Raw genomic sequence first — 7,182 nt, 5'->3', positions numbered from 1 at the left:
TTCTTACGTTGTTGCCATCAGTGTTGAAATGCTAATGATTCTTTCTTCCCAGAAAAATTACTTTGGTAAAAATTTACCTTGTAACATTAATTACTCATGTTTATTGGTAGATTTGCTTCTAGCAAGAGCTCGATTAATTTGTTTTACTTTTTTTTTTTTTTTTTTGCGGTACGCGGGCCTGTCACTGTTGTGGCCTCTCCCGTTGCGGAGCACAGGCTCTGAACATGCAGGCTCAGCGGCCATGGCTCACAGGCCCAGCCACTCCGCGGCATGTGGGATCTTCCCGGACCGGGGCACGAACCCGTGTCCCCTGCATCGGCAGGCGGACTCTCAACCACTGCGCCACTAGGGAAGCCCTGTTTTACTTTTATATATAGTTTTTTGACTGGGTGAAATTATATGTGTGAATTCTGCTTATTAACTGTTATTCTGTTAATAAAAGAATCCCAAGTTTTGCCAATATTACCTTCTCTCTATTGTTCTCAAATCAATCACTTGATTCCTTTTTGGGAATTTCAATTCTCCATTGAAAATGTCTATTTTTAATTCATTTTGTCCATATTTTCCTCTATTTTCTTTAATCATTTTAATTAATTATAATTATTTAAAGTCCTTGTCTTGGGGACTTCCCTGGTGGCACAGTGGTTAAGAATCTACCTGCCAGTGCAGGGGACACAGGTTCAATCCCTGGTCCGGGAAGATCCCACATGCCACGGAGCAATTAAGCCCAGGCACCACAACTACTGAGTCTGCACTCTAGAGCCCACGAGCCACAACTACTGAGCCCATGTGCCACAACTACTGAAGCCCACGCACCTAGAGCCCATGTTATTCTACAAGAGAAGCCACCGCAATGAGAAGCCCGTGCACTGCAATGAGGAGTAGCCCCCACTCGCTGCAACTATATAAAGCCTGCATGCAGCAACAAAGACCCAATGCAGCCAAAAATAAATTAATTAATTAAAAATAAATAAAGTCTTTGTCTTATACTCCAACATCTGGATCACTTATTGATCAGTTTTTATTGTCTGTCTGATGATCAGTCTCATTTTCCTACCTCTTTGCATGTCTAGTGACTTTTTATTGTGTGTCAGACATTGTTAAAGTCATGTAGAAGATCTGTATGATATCTCCTATCACAGAAAGTTCCATCTTTCCTCTGTTAGGCAGACAGGATAAGGGACTGGTCACAAGTTAACTATGACAGAGCTGGGTGACAATTTCAGTATGATTCAGTCCACCTCCGACTCATTCTTGCTTTCAGGTTGGGCTTTCCTGGGCTTTTGACTAAGAGTCTAATTGCTCTCTGTCTCCCCAATCCTGAAAGACTCACTGGAGATTCGGTTCTGCCCTTTAGAGGCTCTGCACCTGGCACTTTAGCTTTTTTTCCTACCTCCTCTTTACTCCACAGCTTCAAAGTCTAGAAATTTTCTTGAGGGGAATATCAGCTATGTTTTTGCATCAGGCCTCATTCCTCTAATTGGACTTTGTGTCCTAAGCATCTCAAGATTATGAGAGATTTCACTTGGCCTTTTGGAAGCCCTCAGCTTAGCTTCCCAGCCTTTCACACTCAGACTCAGAACTCAGAAAATGTCCTATGGTTACAAACAGCTGTGTTTTAGAGTCCCCAGTTTCTCACAACAGCCCCACTTAACTGCCAAAAGACATGTGGTTCCTTTTTCTACCAATATAAGGTCTCTGCATGGGTCAAGCTCAATACTCAACTCATGCACAGAATGAGCAAATGTTCCCAGGGAAGGAAACATCCAGTGACTATCAACTCAACTTAGAAGGGATACTCCCTGTCTGAATTCCAATTCTTCTAGTCATTGTTGCTTCCACAGCTCTTCAGTATCTTTAACATATGGTATTTATAATTTATTTGGCTTTTTCCAGTTATTGCAACCAGAGTACAGTATGTATTAGGGTGCTATACCCTATGCAAATCAGAATTCCAAAATACAAGTATGATTTGAATGAAGAACGAAAAAACAGCTTTCAGTTTTGAACATTGATTTAAAAGATTGCCAAGGGGCTTCCCTGGTGGTGCAGTGGTTGAGAGTCCGCCTGCCGATGCAGGGGACGTGGGTTCATGCCCCGGTCCGGGAAGATCCCACATGCCGCGGAGCGGCTGGGCCCGTGAGCCATGGCCGCTGAGCCTGCACGTCCGGAGCCTGTGCTCCACAACGGGAGAGGCCACAACAGTGAGAGGCCCATGTACCGCAAAAAAAAAAGATTGCCAAGGATAAATCTATGGTCATGGTGCTAATGTGATTAACAAAGAAAGGTATACAAGGCAAAAGTTGGGCCAAAAATCCAGAAATATTCTTTGGCCATGTATTGTACATAGTTTGGATTTACTAAAAGACATAGTTTCAATTGTGCTGATAGCAATGACATTTTTTGGAGTAATTCAAAGATTATATGCAATATTTTCTGGACATGCCCAAAGATAGAATATATTGATGAAACACATCAAATATGACCTCAGAACCACTCTCAGACACATGGTAGAAATCTCAACTAAATGCCATTAAATCAATTACATTTAATTTACTTAAGATATGATATGTACCAGAAAAGTTAAATGAAACAAATAAAATTCTCCACTAAAGAACAAACTATGTTCATTGGTGGAAAAATATATTAATTTTAAAGAGATATTAGTTTAAAAAAATGTTAGTAGAAGTTTATAGAAACATAAGAGTTAACTATTTCACTTTTATTTATTTATTTATTGGCTGCGTCGGGTCTTTGTTGCTGCGCGCAGGCTTTTTCTAGTTGGGGTGAGCAGGGACTACTCTTTGTTGCAGTGCCCAGGCTTCTCATTGCCATGGCTTCCCTTGTTGCAGAGCACGTGCTCTAAGCGCGCGGGCTTCAGTAGCTGTGGCGAGCGGGCTTCAGCCCGAGGCCTCCATAGCTGTGGCTCACAGGCTCTAGAGCGCAGACTCAGTAGCTGTGGCACACGGACTTAGTTGCTCTGCGGCATGTGGGATCTTCGTGGACCAGGGCTCGATCCCGTGTCCCCTGCATAAGCAGGCGGATTCTTAACCACTGTGCCACCAGGGAAGTCCCTGGACTGTTATTTTAAAATAACAGAAAATGACGACTCGTTGCTAAATTTGTTCAGATCTCTCTTCAATCAAGATTATACCTCAATCTATAGTACCCAAAAAGTCTGTATAAAAATTAGTTTTGAGATTTTATGTCTGTGAATCTTATTCATTGTCATACATTTTCCTTTCATTGTTCTAATTGCCTCATATTTTATTGAAATCTCACTTCGGTTGTATATTTCACATGCAGTGTTTCTCAATTTCAAAAAAACATTTTCTGATATGTATAGATATATGTTTTAGTTTTAAAAGTGAAATAGGGGCTTCCCTGGTGGCGCAGTGGTTGGGAGTCCGCCTGCCAATGCAGGGGACACGGGTTCGAGCCCTGGTCCGCGAAGATCCCACATGCCACGGAGCAACTAAGCCCGAGCACCACAACTACTGAGCCTGCCCTCTAGAACCCGTGAGCCACAACTACTGAGCCCGAGTGCCACAACTACTGAAGCCCGCCTGCCTAGAGCCCGTGGTCTGCAACAAGAGAAGCCACCTCAATGAGAAGCCCGTGCACCGCAGCGAAGAGTAGCCCCCGCTCGCCACAACTAAAGAAAGCCCGGGTGAAGCAACAAAGACCCAACCCAGCCATAAATAAATAAATAAATAAGTAAAATTAAATAAATAAAATAAAATAACAGTAAATTATTGAAATTTTTGAAAAAAAGAACTTAAGAATTTCTGTATGAGTATAGAAATGGCTTGAAGAAATGGTAAAAAATATTTATATTATGAATAATGGTGATTTATATGATGAAATTAAAATAATTAATATTTTCTGTAATAATAATTTATCATACACCACCCAAATACAATGTTTGAACATAATATGTAAAATTAGATTCTCTCACCTTTGATAATTTGCTGATTTTCAGTCTTGAAAACCACAACTTTAAATGTATTTTTCTATTCTGTCATTATGAAGGTATATTTTTCAAGGAAGATGAATGGAATGCATTTCATTTAAAAATGTGTTTGCTTAATTTATAACTTGTAAATATTTAGACATAATAGTATCTGGGCCTCCTTCTGCACGCTCACCCAGAACCCCACCAATGCTAGGGGCCAGCGTGAGCCCAGCACCCCAACCACTAGTACATTTCAGAGCTAGCCTGGTGCTCACGGAAAATTAGGGGCAAAGAAGCATGACTTAACGACAGCACTAGGGCCAGATGGTGGGCATGTTCCATACCAGCAGAGGGAAAGGGCAGGCCTGGGAGAGCCCTGGAGTGACTGGTCTGGGGAGGAGGTCCCAGTCCCTGAAGCTGGAATGTAGTCCATGGAGCTGGTTTCAGGACCAGTGAAAGACAGCTGCAGCCACAGGGGTATCTGCAAAACCCAGAGGAAAAACACTATCCTCCTTCCAAGGCTAGAGGAGAAGGAAATAGATGTCAAGGCAAAGAATCAGCTGCAGAGAGAGCGCCTGGGGCCAGGGCCTGAATACAATAGAGAAATCAAGCTGAGGTGTGACAGGCTTCCTGCAGGGGCTGAGGGAACAGGCGAGGCTGGTCTGGAGAGGCGGACTCAGGAAAAGCAAGCAGGGTCACTGAGGAAGCACGGCTGGCTGAGGGGCCCTAGGCTGGCGTGTGCAGAGCCGAGGACCTGGACCAGCCCTAGCCAAAGGCAGGAACGGGCTTGGGCTGGGTTCAGAGACCTGGACAGTAATTGAACTGAAGGAGAGAGCGGGTTCCGGCAGGAAAGGAAGCGTTCTTCCTTCTGTGTCAGGAGCATCTTCTCTGCACCACGTTTGGACCCCACAGCTACAGGGTGTGGCCTGGGTGGGTAGGGGTGGGAATTGGGCGTTCCTGGCCCTACAAGAGGTAGCGGGGTCCAGGGCATACTGAAAACATACCCTAGACTCCCCCAGCTGCTGGGAACAGTTGGCAGATGAGTTTTCCCTGGATCCTGGAGAAAGAGGGTGTCCAGCATCTAATCAAGGACCAACCTGGGCTCGCTCTTCTCCATCCTGGACTGAGGGAGGGTCTTGGGTCAAATTCTTGAAAGTTTAGAATAAATAAGGCAAAAAGAATCCAAAAGGATTGACAGTACAAAGCCATCTGTTCTCTCTCATCCCTCAGGCTCTTTGCCTCTGGGTCCTCACCCCAGGTTCCTACTCTCCTGAATCATCAGGGAGAGGGGAGGGTGATTCCCAAATGCACTAACTCCAAACAGAGGCCTTCCTTCCACTGTGTCTGAGCTCCCAGAGGCAATCGACTCTCAAGTTCTTTTTCCTCAGGTCAGACACAGAAGACTAAGTTAGACATTTCCCAAAGGAAACTGACTACTAAGGGAAAAGTCACATCAAAAGCAAGATAGTACAAGACCACGGGGATGGATGATGCCACAGGGAATCATTTTTTTATTTGAACAGAATCAAATTTGGCCTCAGGAGATTCAGCTGGCTCTAGCGTGGACACGAGATCATTTCTCAGAGACCCAGCAACAAGCAATTCATTCCACCAGAGCAAGTGAATTCATGACGTGGGCCCAGACTGCCTCCTGGCCTTGGCCTGAGATGATGGTCAGTGTTGCATGGAATGAGCCAACCTAATTCCCAAGGAAGGAGAGATGACAATTACCAATGTGTATTTGGGCTTTTGTTTAATTCCTCTAGCAAGCAAGACAGGCGTTTGGCTGGTATGAGGTCTCAGGTGATACCCTTTCCCTTCCCACTTCTGCCCCCACTGGCAGGTTTCAGATATGGAGGAGACTGAGAAGACTTCTAGGAAAAAGAAGCAAATTAACCATGCCCACAGTTGAAATGCAGACAGGAGTCCAGATTCAAGAAGGAGGCAGGTGACAATATCCAGTCCTAGTGAGGGTGTGATAAAACAGGGACTGTTACGAGCTGTTGATGGGTGTGTAATTGGTGCTGCATTTTTGGAGGCAATTTGGTGATTTAATTAAACCATTTAAGTGCACACACATACTCCTTGACGCAGCGATTTCACTGCCAGGAATTTATTCTACAGATTTACAAGTATGCAAAGATTTGTGGACAGGGACACTCATTGCATTATTAGTTATCACAGTAAAGCAAATGCCCAAGGGGTGGGATAGGGAGGGTGGGAAGGAGAGGAAAAGAGGGAGGAGAAATGGGAATATATGTATAGCTGATTCACTTTGTTATACTGCAGAAACTAATACACCATTGTAAAGCAATTATACTCCAATAAAGATGTTAAAAAAAATGCCCATCAACAGGGGGATCAATTGAGTGAAATCAATACTCTGCATCTATTAAAAAGAATGAGGTAGATCTATACGTGCTGATATAAAAAGAAGTACAAGATACATTAAATGAGGAAAAGTGCAGAAGAGCCTTGTAACACTATCCCATTTGTGGATTTTTGAAGGAAATTGACTATACCTATATCTGTACTGTAATAGAAAATCTCTGGAAAGATACACAAGAAACTGTGAATGGTGGTTACCACCGGGAGAAGCTTTATTTTTGATTTTGCATTTTTCTCTACTGCTTTGAATTTCTTTTCATGAGCATTATTTTTAAAATGTAAAAGAAAACAGTTAAAGAAGGAATAAGGGAACAATGAAAGGTAATGTATCAAAAATTAAAGAAATTTCTCAAACTTACCATTAGAAGGCAAATTCAGCAATAGGACCTGAGGTCAGTAAGACATGGTAGCTGACTGGTGAACCCTTCCTGACCCATCTGACTTGGCAACATGAACACGCTGCCCTCACTCATTAAGCTTGAGATCCAAGCAGCCTTGTTATGGGGCCCCCTATAACATGGCCGAGGAGAGGGAGTGGTTCCATTCCCCCACTTGAAGCCAACTGCTAAGTCATCAAGGCACGAGGAGGGAAAGCACTGGTGGCCAGAACCATTGCCAGGGATTTGCACCCAGTGACAGAGTCCCGGCTAAGCTGAAGCAGAAGGCAGCAAGTCTGACGGATCCCTGTCCCAGCTAATGGCAGGATGGATCTCCAGCTTGGTTATCACCAAGTCTTGGCACAGGACTCTTGGGACAGTGGAGGTGATGGCAGAGTCGTGGGTAACCAGCAACTGCAGACGGAAGCAATCATCAGGACTGCTTCAAGAATGCATCTGGGG

This window comes from Orcinus orca, chromosome 1 (genome assembly GCF_937001465.1).
Source record: "Orcinus orca chromosome 1, mOrcOrc1.1, whole genome shotgun sequence".
Classification (NCBI taxonomy): Eukaryota; Metazoa; Chordata; class Mammalia; order Artiodactyla; family Delphinidae; genus Orcinus; species Orcinus orca.
The sequence above is the reverse complement of the archived record's forward strand: the minus strand, read 5'-3'. Positions refer to the sequence as shown.